At 40.7% G+C, this 22,485-nt stretch overlaps 1 protein-coding gene across 12 annotated transcripts in view; it reads left to right on the top strand.

The window, feature by feature from the left end:
* HHAT (hedgehog acyltransferase) overlaps nucleotides 1-22,485 on the top strand; it is a 404,545-nt gene that overhangs the window by 173,380 nt on the left and 208,680 nt on the right. The window lies entirely within an intron of this gene.

The raw sequence follows: 22,485 nt of genomic DNA, 5'->3' as shown, positions 1-22,485 counted from the left end.
TGAAGATTAAATAAGCTAATGTGTGCAAAACATCTAACACATAATAGATATTTACAGATGTTGGCTTTTACCATTATATTTTTGCTATATTCAGTACACAGGATATATAGTTGCTTTGTCTGAGTTTTCCGACTATTCTTGATTTTGTCCCATAGGCTTATGGTTGGCCTGGAATCTTTGTTCCAAAAGGTCCCTCAGCCATGCTGCCATTTATGGTTGTTGTTCCCAGTTGGGCTTGCTTATTGTTGTGTTTTTCTTAACATTTCCAGGGTGTAACAAGTGATAGGCTCCTGAGAGTCAGCATCTACTTAAAATTTTGCTCTCTAGGCACTTTGCCTCACCTAGTCTTGGCCCTGCTCATAATTGCCATACCAGGTCAGATCTGTGGCTCATTTAGTCTTATATTTCATCCCTATGGGCAGAAGACCCAAGACTTATCTAGGGAAAGAGCTCAGCAAATATATCATTATATCCAGTGTTGCTATTAAAAATGGACTAGCACTCAACATCCTGGGTTTTCATAGTAACTTATTATCGATGCTGAATTTATCTAAGTCTGCCTAAACTCGTTTTATTTTTGGTCCAATTTGCTTCTTGAGGTGAGAAATTCCATGTGGTTATTACAAGGAGTAATTGTAAAGTAATTGTTTTGACTTTCTTAATTACTTCATTGAATGTCCCAGGTTGCCCTGTTTTAATGTCAAGGTTAGGGAATGTTAGCAAAAGGGCTCTCTCTAACTAGGAGGCCAACAAGTAGTTTTTGTTTGAAAGGTGAGTCTGGTTGGAAGACTCTCTTAACTTTTGACCTACTTGTAAAAGTAATGTGTTGAATAAATGGATTGGAACCCAACATGATTTGGTACATGTCACAGGTGTCTCGTGTGAGCCCAGCATGTTTGTTATGCTTCCTCCGTGTGAGTGATTCCACTAATGAAGTTCTTGGGAAGCACATTCTCCTAAAGAGCGTCTCCGGTGTTGGGTAGCATAACAAAAAAAAACACAACTGCTGGCCAGGTGTGCTGGCTCCAGGCTGCTGGCTCCCTGTCTATAATTACTAACCCATTAATTGTTACAAGAGGCAGTTTAGACAGTTGACTGTATTTCACACCAGAATGTCTTCTGGTCCTTTATTTTGTTATTTTCTTCTAAGACCCTCAGTTGTATACATACCACAGAAGTGGTGATGGCATGTCTGCCAAGACCTTTCTCATCGCCTTGATTAGATTTAAACCCAAACAGTTTAGATCCCAGGTGTTTGAAACACTTTCTTTTCCCCCTCAATTAAAGTTATGAGGCAAATGTGGGCTAGAGAGTGATGATGAAAAGTTACTCTGAGAAGGACGCTCTGGGGTGGCCCCTTGGAGTGATGTGGTTCTAAAGGGAGGTGTTTGGAAGGGTGTGTGATGTAACAGTGAATATGGTGTCACCCAGGAGCCACCTAGACTCTTATCCTGGCTTCCTTTAGCATGAATGGGTATAGGTTTTACCCTTCGCATTTTAATTTTCTTGAAGTTTCTTGAAGGGTTTTCCAATTTGCCAATTACACTTAGAAACACCCGGGTCTTCATTCTTTGTACACAGTGGCCATCCACATTTAGGAGTTGAATTTAGGAAGGGAGATTAGCTCTCTCTGAGCTATAGTACCCAATTTAAGGCTCAAAAGAAGTAGCTTTTTAATGAAAAATAATTTTTTTAAAATATTTTCATATGCTCCTTCATCCTTAGGAGGAGGTTTACCATGTTGAGGATATGGCAGCATAACCCTGCCTCTGGTCCTGATCCCCATCCTTAAACTTTTCTTTGTAAGAATGTGTGCCAAGGGAAGATAAGTTTTGAGTTGGTAATTTCTCTTTACATTTAACTTTACGTTAGTATTTCTGGGCTATCTACTGATGCATCGCTGCAGAAAGGGAGTTACTCTCTCTTCCTGGATTTGGGTCTGAGATGCATTTATTCATTTGCAGAGGTGAAGGTTGATGATGCAAACTGTTCTGTTGGACCATAGCATCCATTCATACTTTGAGATGAAGGGCAGGTGGATGGGGAAGGGGGAAGAGATAGAAAAACAGTCTTCAGGAATTGTTTACTGGTCACCTGAACTTCTAGAAAATCTACACTGAATGAGATTTAGAACAGATAGTGAGAGATGAACGCTGAGCCTTCCATTTTAAAGGAGACTTGTAAGGCTTGGTCACTTTGTTGACTGATTGCACCATCTTTCAGTCTACTTAGCAGAGAGAGAAGACTTGTAGCTAGCAGCCTACTGTATCAGAGGAATTTGAGCCCTCAATCATAGATCAGATGAAATTGGCCATCAGCAGAGAGATAATATTCCTTTACATGATAGTTCAAATTGACCATGAAAAATTGCTATTCACCTGGAGGGCCAAACCTGAAAGTTAGGACCTGATAGGTTTATTTTTTCCCCTCTTAGCTCCTCTGTTTCATGTAATTGCTGCTCAAATAAATATTTGCAGACATAACAAGACCCTAAGGAGTATGTGTAGTCCCGTTTGCATGGTTTTTCTGTGGCTTTACCGACCTGAAAAAATGAGAATTTTCTGCTTAATTTTTGGGTCTTGTGTTTTCATTTAGGTGAGCTGAAATCTGTATAATGAACGTCTTTTGCCAGGAGTCATTAAAGATGACATTGCATGTCCAAGTTTCCAAATCAGAAATCTGATCATGTTCCTCTGATTTGATTTCTAGCTATGGAAGCGAAGTGTGTAAAATGATAGAATTTCCCGTGACGGCTGGTGAGTTATGGGTCAATTTCAGTAATCTCAGGAATCTTGCACAGCTTGCTCTCTGCATTTTTTGAATTATGATGCTCTCAGGTCTTCACAGGCAAACTCATGCATTACTGCTTATTCCAAATGGACTTGGACACTGTTAGTGGCTGCTAGATTTAAGTATATGGGAGCAACTTCAAGTTGGGGATGCACAGGGATCTGAGCTCCTTCTTTCAGTGGGGCATTGATTGCATGGTCTGTTCAGTCAACAGAAGAATTTAGGTCCCTAGATGGAGAGTTGATCCAGGCATATGGTAGGTGATAAAAACCAGCAAGGCAAACTGCTGGCTTTGTCTTAGGCCTGCCTTTGAATCATTGTTGAGCTTCAAGTTGCAGAGCAGGATGACAGGCACAGAGTTGGTGAAATATGCAGCATATCTACCAGCATTTGGGGGGTGGAAAGCAGGGGGCAGCATGAACAGAAAAGCGTCAAGGTAGAATGGGTGCTATTAATAAAGGTTCAGTGTTTTCACCTAGTGACTAAGAGCTTGCTACTTATTAGCTGTGTGACTTTGGGCAAAAAAATTAAATTCTCTGGGCTGATCTTCTCATCTTTAGAATGGGGATAATAATACTTGCTTCATAGAGGAGACTGATTGATCCTGACATATCAGAGGTCCTCAAGAAATGTGGTAGCTTGAAGATCTAAGATACTGAGAGGTCTGCCTGGCTGAAGGGCCCAGTTATGGAAGCAGTGACTGGTGATGGGAAGGGCTGAGTAAAGCCTCCAGATCAGCCTGGAGTCCAAGATATGATAATTGAGAGACAGTAATTATGGTGGGAAAGTCGCCTGCTTTGCCACCAAGTTATTTTTGTCTCAGTTTCCTCATCTGTTGAATGAAAGAGTTGGAACAGAATCTTGCCGCTAGATGATGTCTATGTTCCCTTCCAGTTGTATCTTTCTATAAGACCCAGCCATGGTGGATGGGGATGATCACCAGTATTGAGAGCTAATAACTTTCCCCATGTAATTGGCCAAGTTATTTAACCTCCTTACACCTCAAGTTTTCTAAGGTATTAAAATGGGGCTAATCATTGTATTTGCCTCACTGGGTTGTATGAGGGTTAAATTAGCTCCTGTGCTAAAGCACTGAACATAGGATAGGTTCATTGTAGATCCCAAAATGTTATTGAATGATCATATTTGCAACTAGGAGAACAAATTTTACACCTGTTGTTTGTTTTTTTTTAATTTCCCTGGTTGACGGAGGTGGGAAGGTTGATAGGGATGGATGGTGAATGTGGAAGGTGTGGGTTTCAAACTGGAAGAATGGGGGTCCCTGTGATCTATACCAGTATGACCTCTCCCACACCACGGGGGAGCTCTCTGTAATTAATCCAGCCTTGGAAATAGTTTCCTACTACTGGGCATTTCCATTAGTTCACATTTTTGGTTGCCTTTCTTATTGGTCAACTCTTCTTCTCCTGATCAACAGACTCAGAAGACTAATTTGCCTTTTCCTAACATTCATATTTCAAAATTCCTTTACTTTTTTCTTCAAACATAGACTTCCATTAATCAGAATAGAAGGGGAATATCAATTTGAGGCAAGTTTTATGAATCATCATTGCATGTTGCTTCTTGGATTTATTTTTACTTCAGAGACATTAAGGGCCTGAGCAGTTATTCTATCCTCTTTTCCATTTTCTCCACACATGGAGAATTTTTTCAGTTCATGCAGTGCCAAGCATGCTCTTAGACTGATGGCTTTTAGAGTAGAAAGCAAGCTGATGCAAAAACACCATGGGCATCTTCAAATGGAAGCTTTTCCCTGTTGGTTACCAGTCGTAGAAGCATCGTGTCCAAGACCACAGATCTGGAGCCAGACTGCCTGGGCTTGAATCCTGGCACCACCACTTACTAGCTGGTAACTCTGTGCCTTATTTTCCTTCTCTATAAGATGGAGGTACCATAGTACCCATTCATAGAACCGACACACACAAGGCACCTTGTACTTTTCATGGTAGCAGCCACACCATATGGTAGTTGTCTCTCTACTTGCTCATAATGCCCTACCAGACTATTAGCTCTTTCAGAACAGTAATTGTGTCTTGTTCCTGTTTAACAGTGTCTCCCCAGAGCTCTCCTCAGTGTCCAATATTTAGTGGAAATCTATGCTGGATGAACAAATGGCCACTCTTCTTTGAAATTTTGATCACTAGGTCTTAAGAGAAAAAATTTCAAATATACTGATCTGGAAGCTCAGCGGTTTCCCTCTGTAGTGTGGACTGATGTATCACTGCTGTAGTTGTACCATGCCATGACCGCTGTTGATGTGCCATCTTCCTTCCCCCTATTTTTATCGTTAAGGATCAGTACACGGCATGCCAAAATATTGTGTCTGCCTGCAATGTTCTTGAGAATGAATCTCTTCTGTAAGGAAGGTAGAAGGAGGAATATATACCTCTCTTACTTAATTACTGTCATTATTTTATCAGGCATTGTAGCACATCCTCCATATCAGATGAGGGAGAAAGTTGCAAACGTAAAGGATAAAAAGAGATTCAGTTCAGACCTTGCTATGATAGAGGAGTTTGACAGATGCTTGTCTTTGAGAATAGAATATTTCTGAGGGAGATGCTGAAAAAAGATCTCCTGCCTCTTACAATGGAAGATGAGACACAGGAATGGGCATGAAGTCCTAGAGCACGTCCTCCAGACAACCCAAACCCTAATAATAATAATAACAACAGCAGCAGCAGCAGCAACAACAAAAACAACAATGATTATGACAACAAATGCAACAAAAGGATATCAGCAGTGAGCCCCTATATAGTGATTACTGTGTAGCAGGCACAGTTCTCAGTGTTTTCATGTATTTTAACTTGTTTAATCCTGACAAAATTATGAGTAGGTACTATTATCCTCCCCACTTTACAGATGATGGAAGTGGGGTGCAGAGAGATCGAGTGACTTTCCTTAAATCACACAGCTGGTAGGTGGTGGAGCTGGGATTTGAACCCAGGCATGTGACTCCAGAGTCTGTTCTCTCAATTACTTCCCTTGACTGCCTCTCTAGTGAAGGGAAACTCAAACAAATTTTTCCTCCGTGGTCTGAAGTGTGAGGCTTGTATGACAGGATCTGGGATTTAGGGATCGCTGAGAATGATGTTGGTTGAAGTCCTGCCTCCCTAGAAAGGGAGATGGTGTCGGGAGTGATGGGGAGAGCTGCAGTGGGTAGGCCTGTAGGCATCGAGGAATGAGGAGAATGGGAATTGCCATTTTAAACCTGAGTAACTGCCTGGGAAAATGGTGTGGAGCTGGTGGGGTTCTCTGCTCATAGAAGTCGTCTCCATTTGATGAGAACCCCTTATGTTACAACCGACAATCCAGGAACCGCTGTCCCCGTGGGGAGTGGGAGTGGGGACAGCTTCATCTGGTGCCACATAGAAACTTGAGTTTTGTTTCTTCTGCCATGTCTCCTCCTGTGTCCCCCTTACCTGCACTACCTTGGCCACTGTCTTCCTCCTGCTCTCTTCCTTTTTCTCACTTGTTCTCACCGGTTACTCCTTGCCAGCGAGGAAGGAGATCTGCCCTGTGTCTGCCGATCTTTAAACTTCTGGGCTCCCCAGGCACTATCCCATTTCTAATTCAAACCCCAGCAGACTAGTGTTGTTTTTTGCTCTACTTCAGTTCCAAGGGTTAAATTCACAGTGCAACCTGCTAGTTCTTTTAAATGTTTGTGGAATTTTTTGGTGTATAATCTCTACATTTGTATGCAGTCTGGTCTTTCATTCTTTGCCTGTATAGCTTCTGCCTTTGGTGATAAGTGGAGAAAGTCCTTTGCTCCATCTGAAATATGTTTCTTTTTATACAGGGCAGAAATTTCTAATCTGGGGATCCATGAGCTCCTGAATCTGTCAGTACTTGTTCATTTTCTTTAGATTCTGAAAAGAATTCCTAGAAGCTAGTTTGGTGCCTGGCACATAGTAGGCACTCAAAAAACCAGCATTTCCTGGGTGAACAAATGAATAATCCTCTGCTATCCCCCCTCCCTTGAAAAAAGAATAAAAAAAAAATTGGTTTACATGTGAAGTATGGGTGTAACCATTTATTTTTAGTGGTGAAACAAATGTCATCTTTTGCTATGTTCTTTATTTCCTGTGTTGTGCTTGGGATTCTCTCTGGGCTCCCTCTCTGATGGCATGCATTCTAGGTTCTGTGTTGCTTTCAAGTGTGAATAGATCTTGCTTCAGTGTTTGTGTATTGAAAGACTCACCATTTGAATCTAAGAGGGAATTTGTGTTTCTTCATTGGGTTTGGTGGAAAAAAGAAAAGGGGGTGAGCTAAGAAAACAACTCTTTTATTTGTTTGCATTAGGGGTAAAAACCAACCAACTAAACAATCATCTATAGAGGAATAAATGAATAAATAAATAAATAAATAAATAAAAATTTAAAGGGCCTTTGTTGTTTCAGGACCAGGAGAATGAGGGAAAGGTGTCTCCTGTTTCCCAGCAGTGGCTGGGGAAAAGGGAAACTATTTTCATAGACCATCTTGTGTTTATGCAAAGGGAAACAAGAAGCTAAAATGTGGAGCCTCCAGAAGAAACTAAAAGGGCTAAGTAGGAGTCATCTGGAATGGGAGAAGAAAGCCCAAGGGGGTTCTGAATGACTGAACCCCCCCAGATTCTTATCCCTGTACCTCCTGGAGCTTCTCATCTGTGACCTTTCCTCTTTGCCTCTCTCTTTCTGTACCATTCGGTCCCATGTCCCCAGCCCTGGCTGTGTGAGTCATGGTCAGCATTTTGACCGGAATTGGGAGGAGGTAGAGCAGCTCCGTTACTCATCAGTTGAGGAAAGGGAGGCCTTTGCTTCTGGTGCCTTAGATAATGTGGCATCTCACATTGCCACTTTAAGTTCATGTTTCCCAGGAAAACTGGTCTAAAATGTGGTCAGATGCCATATTACTATTTGTGCTGGTTTGGGTAGATTATGTCCCCTAGAAAAAGCCATATTCTTTAATGCAATCTTGTGGTGGCAGATTGATTAATCTTTTTGATTAGGGAGTGACCTCTTGATTAAATGTTACCATGGAGATTTGGCCCTGCCCATTCACGGTGGGTCTTGATTAGTTTACTGGAGTCCTTCAAAAAGAGCCACACAGGTCCAGACGCTTGCTGACACTGACGTTTAGAGATACTTGGAGATGCAGACAGAAGGACGTTTAGCTATGAGATAAAGTCCAGAGTTTGCCCTGGGATTGCTAAGAGGACCCCCAGGTGCTTAGAGAGAAATGTCTGGGAGAAAGAGCCAAGAACACACAGGAGCTGAGAGAGGAGGTGGAACACAACCTGGGATCAACAGACACCAGCCACATGCCTTCCCAGTTGACAGAGGTTTTCCAGATGCCATCAGCCATCCTTCAGTGAAGGCATCATCTGTTGATGCCTTAGTTTGGACACTCTTTTGGCCTTAGAACTGTAAATTTGTAACTTAATAAATCCCCTTTATAAAAGCCAATCTGTTTCTGGTATTTTGCATAATAGCAGCATTAGCAAACTGGAACACCATCACTACTGGACAAAGAAATAGTCAGGGGTTCTCAAACTATACTGTGCATTAGAATCACCTGAATGGTAAACTGCAAAATCTGAGCCCACACCTGGATTATGATTAAGTAGATTGGGATAGAGTCTGTAATCTGAATTTTATGGTGCACCTTAGGTGATTCTGTGGTCTACAGACTCCATTTTGAGAAGCCTGTGTGACCATTGTCATCACCTCTAGGATGGAGTCCATATTTCTTGACATAGCCTGTAAGGCCTTCATGATCTGGTCCCTGCTTCTTTCTTTTATTTTCTTTATTTTAAACACTTGCCATGTGGCAGTCTAATGTAGAAGAGGAACACTAATTTACACACTAAGGTAGAATTGCAATTATAACAGATGCTGTGAAGGAGAGGTATACAGTGCTATTAGAGCCCATATAGGGGGATTTGTTCTAATCAAAGAAAGCTGCTCTGCAGAAGAGATCCACATCTCTTGCCATCTGCAATATGAAAAGTGAGTAGGAAGGGAAGAAGTATTCCAGGCAGAGGAAACAGCTTGTACAAAGACCCTGTGGTGAGAAAGAGTGTGGTGAGTCCCTGGGCCTGAAGAAAGACAATTGTGGCCGGAGTGCAAGAGCACATGTGCAGTGTGATTTGAGATGAAGCTGGGGATCCAGGTGGGGTCTCCTGATCAAGGACAACCTTGTACTTCTGTAGAGGAGTTTTGTGTTTGTACCAAGACTTAGAAATGAGGGCTCCAACACTTTCAGTCTGGATGGATAGGCTTGATCCTGTAAAGGAGATAGAGAATGGTCAACCAGAAAGGGTAAAAGGAAAATCCAGAAAGTGTGTTTTACGCAAGAAGAAGGAAGAGGATATTTCAAGAAAGGAGAAAGTGATCACTGCTGTCAGACGCTTCTGAGAGGTTAATGGAGGTGACCTTTTGGGTTTAGTAAACTGTAAGCCATTACTAATTCTTATAAGAATTTATTTTAGTAGAGTAAAGGAACTGGAAACTAGATATGAAGAGGTTCAGTGTGAATGGTGAGGAGGCCCTCATCTCTTTACATCCTGCCTCAGTAGTGTTCTGTTTATATTGAACTGTGTGCTGCCTTCCAGCGATGTCTAGCTGCTTCTTCCCTGAGAGCCTTTACCCAATCCTCCCTTCATTCCTAATTTTGTAGCTTCCACTCTTACCTCACATTGAATTTCTTCTGGGAGGCCTACCCTGGTTCTCCAAGGTTGAGTTAGGTACCTTTTGCTCCACTTCCATGGTGCCCTCCGTGCTTTTTATTATTACCATTGCATGTACAAATTGGCATTGTAATCATTTGTCAACTTGCCTGTCTCTTCTATTAGGTTATAAGCTCCTTGAAGGCAGGGCCTGCACCGTGTTCCTGTTGTATTATTTGTGCCATTTGCAGTGCTGAGAATTTAGTAGGCACTTAGTAAATATATGTGAAATGAAGAATGAGTGAGTGAATGAACCTATCATTCAGTGATGGTGTGTGTAATGATGTCTGTGACAGAACCAGGATAGTATGCCACTGTCATACAGCTGGTAACATGCAGTAGTGCTCTTAGCCATTCGGGATTCTTTTTCATAGATGTAACACATAACATTGTTCCTGTCTTTCCTAATACCACCTCTATTCATGAATTATTCACTTATGACTATTGAGTACAATCAATGTTCAAAGAACAAGTTTTATAAATAAATATTAGTTGTTTGCCCTTAATAGACGTGTATTTAAATATCAAATACAAGGCAGAATATGGTAAGGCTGAAATAACGAATTTAGGCAGAAAGTATATGAACTCTCTCAGCTTTTGTTTATCTGGGAAAACCTAATGTCTCCCTCATTTTTGAAAGACAGTTTTGCCGTATATGTAGACTCTTTGATTGGCAAGTTTTTGCTTTCAGCCCTTAAATATTTCATCTATGCCTTCTTCCCTCCATAGATTTTGATGAGAAATTGACACTCTTACTGGGGCTCCCTTGTATATAACATGTTGCATTTTTCTTGCAGCTTCCAGAATTCCCTCCTTGTCCTTGGCATTTAACAGTTTGACTACTATGTGTCTGGGCATGGTTCTCTTCAAGTTAATCCTGTTTGAGTTTTATTGAGTTTCTTGAATGTATATATTTATGTCTTTCCTTAAATTTGGGATGCTTTCTGCCATTATTTCTATGAATAGTCTTTCTGCCCCTTTCTGTCATTCTTCTGGGACTTCCATAATGCCTCTGTTGGTAAACTTGATAGTGCCCCACAATTCACATATTTTCATTCTTTTTTCTTTTTTCTCCTTAGTCTGAATCATTTCAATTTTCTTGCCTTTGAGATCACTGAATTCTTTCTTCTGCCAGCTCCAATCTACCTTTGGAACCCTTCAGGGAATTTTTCATTTCAGTTATTGTGGTCTTCAAATCCAATATTCTTGTTTGGTTCCTTTTTAAAATTTTTTTCTCTACATTGAAATTTCCCTATTGTTCATCATTTTCCTGATATCTTTGAGTTCTTTCACTGTATTTTCCTTTATCTCCTTGAGCTATACTGAAGATCTTTTTTTTTTTAAATTTATTTTTATTTTTATTTTTTTTTATTTTTTAATTCTTTATCCAGTATCTCCAAAGGGGGGTTTTCTTCGTTGATTATTTCTGAATTTTTATTTTGTTCCTTTGGATGGCTGTTCATTTCCTGGTTCTTTTTCTTGTCATCTTTTCTTGTACAGTCTACATTTTAATATTTTAATGTAAGCCTGGGATTTAGTCCCTGAGCTGTCCATTCCTTAAGTTTGTATCTAGTGATACAACACAGATTTCCTGTGTGTGAGGAGCTAATGAAAGTAAACAATCCAATACCGAAACCCTTTCAGAGTTTTTGCTAATTGGCTCTGCATTGGCTCATGCTCTCCATTAGAATTTAGCCCTCCTATCAAGAACATGAGCCTAAGTTGAAAGTGAACTACAGGGTCCTCTCCGTCTTTTTAAACCTGTCCCTTTCCTGGCCTTGTGCTCTTGTGTCAAGTTTTACCAGAATGGCAGCTAAAAATTTCCTATAGAAGCAGGCTCAAAAGGACATGTGGATTTGATGTGGACCCTAGAACTCTGTGTGGACTCTTTGGAGGGGAAGCTAGTATGCATGGCATGGTAGGTCCACGTCTTCCTCTTTTCCTGACTTGGCTTCCTCCCAGTTCTTTTTGTCTGAGCACAGCTCTTTGAACCCCAGGCAGGCCTTGGCAAGGCTATTCACCTCCAGATCTTTGCAGTGGACTCAGCTTGCAATTTGTCACGATGTCTCCAAAACAGGTTTTCCACCCCTTGGGTCATTTCAGAACTTCTGGATCACTTCTGGCTACAGGGTTGCTGAGGCAAGATCGGCAATGCCAGCTAGGCTCTCTCCTTCACTCTGCCTTACTATATTTATTCCGAAATGACCACCACCTCTTGTTGTGGAGGGCATCCAGCATCCTGCAAGGTGGTAAACAGAGTCCAAACCAGAAAGTAGAGCCAGAGCCTCCTTGCTTGGGTTTCTACCTACGTCTAAGAGCCTTCCATTTCAGGATGTTATGAGGTGAGCGGAGAGAAGGGGGATTAGGAAGTGTGTCTGAAGTTTTTTTAATCCCCTTCCCTTTTTTTCCTTTTCCTTCCCACAGCTCATTGTGCCATAAGGGACAGATTTTCTATTTCCTTTTCCTATCTTCTCTTAGGATATATTTTTCATCATTAGGGAAGCTATCCTTTTGGCCCAGCCCTTACGGGTAGAAGAGGGCATTCTTTCTGCACTGTAAAGAAAAACCCTCCAGGATGACTCAGTTAGATTTGGTTCTTAATTTGTGAGCAGCCAGACAACCAGGAACTAGGGATTGTTGAGAACAGAACACATTGTTTTAGTTTAAAAATTCCCTGTTAGAATGAACTCACTTATTTCTGTAATAGTATTATCAACTAAAGATTTAGATACCATCATCATCCTCCTCCTCCTCATCATCATCATTCTCATCATCATCCTCATCATCATCACCATCACCATAATCATCATCATCATCATCATCATCATCATAGTTGAATTAACACATGCTTTTAATCCTACTCTGCATTCCTGTGGACGTGCACCCGTTTTAAACAGGATCTCTTGCAGATGTTATTAAGATGTGGCCCAACTGAATGACAGCAGGTCTTAATCTGGATTACTGGAGGCCTTATAAAAAGGACCTGGAAGTCACAGAAGCCAGAAAGAGGACATTGCCATGTGATGGAAGCAGAGGTACAATGTAAGGAACCTCAGGGATTGATGGTAGCAAGCACCAGAATGCTACCAACCCCAGAAGGAAGCAAGCCCCCTAGCCTCCAAAACCATGAGACAATAAATGCCCGTTGTATAAGCCAAAACCTGTTTGTGGTTTTTGTGATAGCAGCTCAGGCAAACTAAGACAGTCATCATCATCTGAGAAACAGAGAGGCTAAGTAACGTGGCTCGTGGTAACTATTACCACTAGTATATGGCACATGGTAGTATATGGTACATGGCATGTGGTACATGTAGTATATCATGGTAACTGTTACCATTAGTATATGGCATATGGTAATATATAGTGCGTGGTAGTATATCATTAATTATATATGATTATATTAGTAATCATCTAATATTATTAATTATATTAGAATCTAAATCTTAACTCTCTAAGAAAAGTTTTGATGCTTAAATGCATTTGCTCATGGGTGAGTATTCAGAAATTCAAACATTCTATAACACCATGGATGGAAAGGTTTCTTTTTCCTATAATACAAAGAAGAAAGGCAAAAATATTTGATGTCATCCATTTTGTGAAACCTGAGATTTCCAAGTATTTTAGCTACAGGCATGTTTGCTTTGTGTTGCTACTGCAGACTTACCTACCATCTTTTTTCTGACTCACTGTTCTGGAGTAGATATTCAAAGGCTTTTATCTTAGTATACTAAGAAACTTCTCTGATACTTTCCAACTGCTTACCTAATGAACAAGATGGGTGTTCTGTCTTCCAATAAGAACTGTAAACTATAATTAACCTGCAAGGTAAAAATTAAGAGTAATTTTCTATCTACCATGCTTGAAAATAATGCTTTATTCTTTAGTTCGGCATACAAACCTGGTTCCAACCCACCATTCCAAATTCTTCTCCCTGACACAGAGCTAGTCCCTGTCCTTCAGTCCAGCCCATCCAATTCTTTCCATGACTGTGGAGCTGGCTTTCTAGTACTGCAGTGCTCCTCACACCCTCTTTCTATTAGGCAAAATACCTATTCTTTTTTTATGACAGGCCAAGCTCCAATGTCACCTTCTCTCTCAAGCTGTTCTCAAACCCCTAGGCAGAGGGATTGCTGATTCCTCTTTGCTCCCATGGCACATTGTACATTCACCTAGTCTAATACTTCCATGTGGTAATGCAGTCAGTGTGTATCTGGCTTTTTTTTCCACAGAGTGTATTTGTTCTCCAACTTTTTCCCCCCCGCCTGTGGGACTTCTCCCCTTTTCTGTCCTCTTCCTTTTGTTCCCCTAGAAGTGCTCCTTCTGTGTTAAGAAGGCTTTAGAGTATATAAAAGATGAGGGACTGCCATCTGGGAAGGGATGCCCAGCCTATCCTGGGAGCTGGCTGTGTCCTGCAGACAACCTTCCTTGGATTTTGGAGGGCTGCCTTCCTGAGCTCCATTGCAAGGAGAGATATAGCTCCATGTAAGAACATTCAGCTCCCTGATCCACCAGACTTCTATAAAGCAGTGATGAGGGATGTGACCTTACTGTTGAAATGGAGATGAAAGATAAAAGTAGTCATTATATTTCTGGGAAATGTTTCTAAGCAGCAGAGAATAGAGGTTTTGCTAAGAAGTTAATTAAAATATATATCATGGGTGTACAGGTGCCAGGTGGGGTGTGATTAGTGAGTGAGTTAGTGGCAGGCGAGGTTGCTTTCTGCGTTAGGGGTAGGGTATGGAGCCAGGGTTGTCATCAGAGCACTGAGAAAGATAGACTGACAGAGGCTTGGTGGTGGCAGGAGCCCAAATTCCATTGTGCATGTTGTCATCATAAAGTAAATCTACATATAATAATATTACTGATCTAGTTGGCAAGCGACTTAATTGGTGGCAGCAATTGTTGTAGCCATCTATTTTCCAGACTACTTTTATTTTTGTTGCAGTTGGGTTTAGGTACAGTTTTCGCCATCTGTGATTTTATATCAAAAATAAAAGTTTTTGCAAGTAAAACCTTAAGTTCCTCAGGATTTCTCATGTGAGTTACTACAACAGGGTGAGATACAGTGTATTTGAAACAGGCTGTATTTCTTCCTAATAGTTATGTGGCCTACTTATTCCCCATCCCCAGTAAGACTGATCTGTAGTGAGACCTGAGGGGCTGGTTTTGAATGTTATGTTTTCTGTATTTTACTTCCTATCTGACAGCAGATTTCATTTTCTAAAAGTTACAGCAAGGTCACCTGCCAACTTTTTGCCTTTAACTTGATTACTGACAACTAACATGTGGTCTGTGTGCTTCTCTTCCTCAAGTTGTTGGTCATACAAGTCCTATCAGCAAATCCAAGAAACTGTTCCTTATGGGTTTGTGGAACCCTTGATATGAGCTGTCTGTGTGGGCTTTGGCTGTGATCCATAGTTCTGGGGATGGTAAAGGTTAGGAGCCACGTCTCTGAATCTGGAAAAATTCTTTGTATCCTGAGGGTTCCAGGTCTCCTGGATGTGGGGTCAGAGGGGTGGAAAGGGTGTGAAGTGAAGTGTGGAGAGTGATGGTCTCCAACTCTATGAGGGCCCCTTTCTAACAGAACCATGACCACAAGGGACGCAGCACTGAGCCAGGCACAATGTGGGTGGCTGGGACGTTTCCTTTTAACATACAAGAAATCTATGCCTGTTTTTGTCATGTATGAAACTCAAACATGCATGGATACTTTGGAACAGCTGGCAGCAGAGAATATGCCTTGGGATGTTTTCCTGGTGTTGGGAATAGTTTGGAGCCCTTGACTCCTTAAGGAGTATCAGGTATTTGTGAGCAGATTATCAGGGTGGAGCAGTCTCTGTGTGCCAAGCCACCTGACTCATGTGGGGTAAACCCATTATCTGGTCTTGGGCAGCTGGAGGATGAGCCCAGCAGCAGGGGTAGCAGAATCTCTGTCAGCTTTTCTTGGACAAGCTGTGTCAGTATCTCTCCCTGTAGGTGAATAGAATGTCCCTGTTGTATGACCTTTTCCCAAGTTGTTCTGCAACTTCATATTTGATTCTCAAATGGTCTAGATTATTTTCATTATTAATGTTTCAGTTCAGACAATTAGACAAATTGTAAACCCTGTCTTAATGGATTGTACCTAATAGTCTGAACTCTTTTTGTTTGATGAGTACTTATTGAGCTTCTCCTATGTGCCGGCCACTGACTTGTAGATGCAGAGCTGAATGGGAGAGTCCTGCCCTCAGGGAACTAATACCACCAAGTCATATATACGAGACAGGCATGCCCACCACTAAGTCTGTAAATACTTGACCATTTGAAACCACTTCCACATTTGATGGCTCAGTGGATTTGTCAGGGCAGGTATCATTATAATTACCCCCATTTTACTGATAAGGAAAATAAAATCCAGCGAGGTGAAAGGATTTTCCCAAGGAGGTAAGTGGCAGAGCTGGGGCAATATCATGTCGTCTCTCAATAATATGTCCCAATTTATTTAATGCATAGCTAGTTTAAGACTTGGGCAATAATTAGCTTTAAGCTGTCATGTCTTTAAAATGTAAATATTGTAGAAGTAAAACACCATGAAAAAAATCAAATGACACTAATTACCAGCAAATATGTGAAATAAATTATTTTGTTTGAATAATAGTTTTCAAATCAAGTCCTTATTGATTGAGAGATGTTAAAACCACCAATGGAAACACAGTGCTCCCTCTCTCACACACCTTTTTTTTTTTTTTCTTTTTAAATTAAATTCAGTTTTATTGAAATACATTCACACACCATACAATCATCCATGGTATACAGTCCACTGTCCACAGTATGATAACATAGTTATGCGTTCATCACCACAATCTATCTCTGAACATTTTCCTTACATCAGAAAGAACCAGAACACGAATACAAAATAAAAGTGAAAAAAGAACACCCAAATCATCCCCCCATCCCACCCCATTTGTCCTTTAGTTTTTATCCCCATTTTTCTACTCATCCATACACTAGATAAAGGGGGTGTGATCCACAAGGTCTTCACAATCACACTGTCACCCCTTGTAATCTACATTATTATATAATCGTCTTCAGGAGTCCAGACTGCTGGGTTGGAGTTTGGTAGTTTCAGGTATTTACTTCTAGCTATTCCAATACATTAAAACCTAAGAGGTGTTATCTATATAGTGCCTAAGAATGTCCACTAGAGTGACCTCTCGACTCCATTTGAAATCTCTCAGCCACTGAAACTATTTCATCTCATTTTGCATCCCCCTTTTGGTCAAGAAGATACTCTCAGTCCCACGATGCCGGGTCTACATTCATCCCTGGGAGTCATATTCTGCATTGCCAGGGAGATTTACACCCCTGGGAGTCGGGTCCCACGTAGGGGGGAGGGCAGCAAGTTCACCTGTCGAGATGGCTCAGTTAGAGAGAGAGAGGGCCACATCTGAGCAACAAAGAGGTACTCAGGGGGAGACTCTTAGGCACCATTACATGCAAGTTTAGACTCTCCTTTGTCACACACACATTTTAAACATTGAAGTTTGGATTAATACAGCCATGCTGAAGGAGTAAATGTCCTGCAGTCTCTTTCACTAAGTCCAAGGCTTTTAATTTCTGGAGAAGTAAGAATTTTGGTCACAACTTATGTAAAGTTGTTGGAAAAAGAGAGCAATGTTTTTATCAAATTATTTTAAAAGATATTTAAGAGAGTTATGGAATTATGTAGTACATAGAATGGCGTGTGAGCTTTGGAGTCAGACAAATCTGAGTCTCATCCTCTCCTTACTTTTAACTAGCCCTGTGGCCTTGGTCAAGTTACTTAAATAATTAACCTTTGTAGGCCTCATTACCCTACCTGTTTAATGTGCTAATGATGCTGGGATGGAGGTGAGGATTTAATCTTTTTGTAGGAATTAAATAAGGTTCGTGTTCTGTTTGTTACTGAGCCATGCAGGTGTTAAAGATGTGTGTGTGGAGTGAGTTAAAATATTAGCTTTATGCCATATCAGAAATTCACTTGGGACACAATGACGTGCTGTCCTCCTCTGTGGGTGCTGAAATCGAGGTCCATTGGGAGGCGAATATGGACTAGGAGAGAACTGGCCTGTGTATTCTGTACCCAGTGGACAGAACACAGCTGCAGAATCAAACATGAGCCCCAAGTAAGATATTTTCGGGCAGACACTCAGAGCCGCAGCCATTGATTTGTGATAGAGATACTTCTTATATGTCAACTCTGTGGAGCTTATTCCAGAGGGAATGACAGCAGGGATTTTATTTATCGTGGATTAGTGATTTTTCCTTGCAGTTCTACAGTGGCCATATAGAGAGAGAAAAAATAGGATGGCTCTTGACATCCCATGTCCCTATCCAGAGCCCACTGCATCCTGTGCCCCTCGGTGGCCTGTACCTCACCAAGTGCAGTCTGCCTCTGGTAACCTGTTTACTGTCTACCTGGTTCCCCTTGCCTGGGGGCAAGCTCTTTCTGCCTTTCCTGGCAGCCTCTTCTGGATTTTCCTTTCTCTTTAGAGTTTTGTTGTTCCCCAGCTTCTGGCTGCCCCCTCTGGCTTTCTCTCTCTCTCTGACCTTTCCTATGGGCCTTCAGTAATAGGATGAAGACCCACCCTAATTCAGCTGGTCCATATCTTAATTGAAGTAGTCTCATCAAAAGGTCCTATTTACAATAGTTTACATTTTAGGGATGGATGAAGTTTAAGCACGTATTTTTCTGGGGTACATAGCTCCTACCACCACAGATGGGGAGACATGGAAGGGATTTGAGCCTCAAAGCAACACTGCACCTTGTTGAAAGTAGTCTGTAGGGGGCAAGTGCTGAAGCAGTAAACGGTTCAGTGACTGTTGCTATGATTCAGAGCCAAGCCTTGGTGCAGTCACCTGCCCCCAACTTAAAAGAACTTCCCTGCACCCCTCCTCCTGCCCAGCCACTCCCACCACACAAATGGAGCAGAGCTCCTGGAACGTGGCCACCTCCTTTGCAGTGTCTGAAAGAGGGCTGAGCTCTTTTAGTGTTGCAGTACCCAGGGCTGCCAGTGCCTCTCTGAAGATGTGCTCCGGCTTGAAGCTGAACTAATTTAAGCTTTAGTTTCTATAAAGTAATTTGGCTTTCTGCGTTATTAGTCTTGCACATTCAAATTATTTTAAACACAGGGTGCCAGTAATTAGATAGGAAATACTCACTTCATTGCTTTTCTGAGTGAGAAGGTGCCTATGTTTCCTTACTAAATTTTGACTTTCTTTCTACAACCAAGATCATAGCCCTCGAGGACCACATCTCACTCACCTTGACTGGGAAGGGGAATGTGGCTAAACAAATTGCCTGCAGGAAGATATTTGTATCCAAAGCAGAGCTTGGAAATAATTCATTTCACATTGCTGCATTGCTTTAATGAATACAGAAAATACTCTAGGTAATGCATTATTAAAGGTACGCATGGCAGAGCTTCTTTGTATACAGTTAAGTGTGAACTTATTAGCATTTCAGGTTGATACCTTTTAGATTTAATTAAATTTCAGGTTTCAATCGATTTATTAAATGAATTTCTCACTGCTTAAGAAGGTGTAGAATGTTCATGACAGTAGCTTTTCATCACTCTCTTTTCATTTCCTCATGTGCTCAAGCAGATCTCACCTTCCACTTTGGATTCAAAACCAGAGATTGCTTCCCAAGATATTGTATTGTATAAACGTCGCCTCTTTTGTACTTGGAGATACTGAGGCCATAGGGAGGGGTGGTTATTTTTTATCCACATTGTCTGACATGAATGCACCTCTTAAGGATCTACCACCAGCGAATTTAACACTATCTTCTGTTTCAGAGGCCCTTTGTCACAGTGACTCTTTCTTCTGTTCTTTTGGCACAAAATCTACAACCCCAGTCTACTGAGATGAGATTATTGGGACTATTCAAATAGTGGGAAATTAAATGTAATGAATCAAACCGTATTAGTGATTCACAAGATGAGCTAGCAAGTTAAACCATAAAATCCAGTAATTTAGTGGTGTTCTGCATTTGTTTAGAAGGCCCTTAGTCCTTGTTTCTACCATGGCTCACCTGCACCTAAAGTCAGCCGCTGGACCTCTGGGCTTTGATTGCCTGTCCACGGGGTGGGCCTCCTGATGGCTCATCTGAAGGCAGGACAGAAGTCTGCTTGACCTAGCGTTCCTTCCAGCTTTAGGTCTTGTGTGCATGTGTGTCCATCTGCAAGGTGAGAGGAGTGGTACAAAAAGTAGGTCAGTGTGTATTCGTGTTTAATAACCATGATCTAGTAAACAATGGCTGTAATACAGACTGGATACTTCCGCTTTGTTATCTGATGTATTTTTAATTTCTAAATGAACCAGGATCTCAGATTAAAGTCAACTGAATGAAGGAAATGAATTTTAGTGGTATGTACTGTGTATCTTTGGATGCATTGCATTTTAGAAATTTCAGCTGGAGAGGGGTTGTACACAACCGAAACTCTTGAAAGTGGAATAAGTTTTGCCACAGAGCAAAAACTGTATTCAGAATGCTGTGAATTCACAAGTAGAAAAAATACTTACTAGTGTAAAAGGGAAGCCTAGAACAAGCCGGCATTATCTTTGGGAAGAAGCAAATTTTAATTTTTTCAAGACTTAGCATGGGATAGGTAATGTAAGAGGGCTGTGATTTAAAAAAACAAAATAAAACTTCTGATTTTCCACCTATAGATTTTTCATATAAGGAGTTTCGAAGCCCCGATACTAACCCCAGGCCTGATTTCTCTCACTCACAGAGGGGAGTGGAGAAAAGTGCTAGACGACATGAGGTTGGCTTTCTAGGGCCTCCTTTAATCTGGAACATTTCCATGGCCCTTCTCTGTCTTTATTACATTGAAGAGTGCAGTCCTCCCTTATTTAATAGAATGTTCCACAGTTTGGTTTTGTCTGACATTTCCTCATGGTTAGATTTAGCTGCTGCATTCCTGGCAGGAATACTATGTAACAAATGTGTCCTTTTCAGGTGACCACATCCTGAGGTACACTGTTCTCAGCTCCTCATTGGTGTTGCTCATTTTGGTCATCTCGATGGGGTGATGACCTTTATCTATTGTATAGCTGTTATTTATTTTTGCCTTGCAACTAATAAGCAGTCTGTTGGGGGACAATTGATCCATGCACGTATCCTGCTCTTCATGAAAATTTCCCCAAGATTTTGCATCTAGAAAGATTCTTGCCTGATTGATTCATCTTTTCTCTCGTGGTCATTTTCCAACTTTGGTATTTATCAGTTGGCACTTGGCATTCTGTTGTAAACAAGGGCCTTCCCTTCTTCCCATTTGTTTGTTTATCTGTTATCTATATGGATGTGCTAATTCCTATTTTTAATGGTTTATAATTCTTAAGTTTTTGATGCTCAAATCGTCCCGGTCTTAGCCAATGGGAGCCACTTCTACCTGGTTGTGGTGTCCTTGGACATGGTCCCATCAGGTTTTTTTGTTTTTGTTTTTTTTTTTTGAGTATGTCCTTAATTTTTGGCATAAAATGATGTTCCAGGCTTATCTTGTACCTACTCTACCCCTGCCCTGGAATCAGCCATTTCTTTGAGGAATGTGGTAATAGAGAACGAGATCTGAGCAGCAGGTATGTTAATCGTTTGTGGTGTGTTTTTCCTTCTAGATCCTTTCAGTGGCTAAAACTAGGTATTATATGCATGTATTTATACACATATGTATACATATACACACATGAATTACATTCCATTCATCTGCATATATGTGTAGGCATACACACATAAAGATATCTTAGAAATCATGAGTTTCCACTTAATGCCTCAAATCCTATCCATCACTAAAACATGTTTTCTAGCCTTTCCTTATTCCATATTATTATATGGAATTTCTCATTTCACTTTGAGAACCCTGGCTCCCCAAAATACTAAGACTGGCTAAACCCTATAATAGAATAAAATAGTGTCAGACTTGATACTGTACAACTATAAAAAACAAACCATCTAAAAAGAGCTCAAAGTCCGTGGATATTTCTTCTCCCCAACCCCACTCAAGACTGAGGGTGTATAGTCAAATCGTGTGTTCATAAATTATTTTGGTTAATTATTTTTTCCCCTCTTTAATGTGGTTATGGCATTCATTTAAAGTATATTTGAATTTAGTTATTTCAGTTTGATTTGAAGTTTTGTCCCTTTCCTTCCTTGTTGATTTAATTTAATTCTGAATATGTAGAAAGTTAACATGTATCCAAGAATCAAAATTATACAAAAAATTTGTATAGAGAAGTGAATAACACTTCCACCCCATTCCCTTCCACCTTTTATATATAACCAAATTCATTGTCTTCTATTTTAACCTTTCTGTTTTTTTTTTTCTGTAAAGAGGGGCAAATATATGTATGCTTTCATATTTACTTTTATTTCTTACACAGAAGGTAGCATACCATATGTGCTCATTTGTACTTTGCTCTTTTCATCTAACAGTATCTGCTGGAAATCATCCTATATCAGTTCATAGAGATCTTCCACATTCTTATTTACAACACCATATTACTCCATTGGTTGGTTGTAGCATAGTTTATTCAACTAATCCCCCATGCTTGGACATTTGGGTAGTTTGCACTATTTTGCAATTACAAATAATGCTACTAGGTAAATTCCAGGTAGTATGATTTCTAGCTCAAACAAAGTAAATACCCATGTAGATTTGTTAGATACTGCAAATTCCCCTCCATAGGGGTTGTATCCTTTTGTATTCTCACTAACACTATATGAGAGTGCTTGTTTTCCCACAGCTCACCAATAGTGTATATCATTAAGCTTTTGAATTTTTGCCAATCTGATTGATGAAAATGGTATCTCAATGTAACTTTATTTTTTTTGTTTTTTTTTTCTTTTACTTTAATTGCTCTTTTTCACTCCAACTACCATTCTTGTTGTCCCTGTGCGCGCGGTAATGAAGGTGTCAGGGACCGACCCTGGCGATGAATGCACAACC

This window comes from Choloepus didactylus, chromosome 2 (genome assembly GCF_015220235.1).
Source record: "Choloepus didactylus isolate mChoDid1 chromosome 2, mChoDid1.pri, whole genome shotgun sequence".
Taxonomy (NCBI): Eukaryota; Metazoa; Chordata; class Mammalia; order Pilosa; family Megalonychidae; genus Choloepus; species Choloepus didactylus.
Note: the sequence above shows the minus strand (reverse complement) of the source record. Positions and strands in the feature narration are given on the sequence as shown.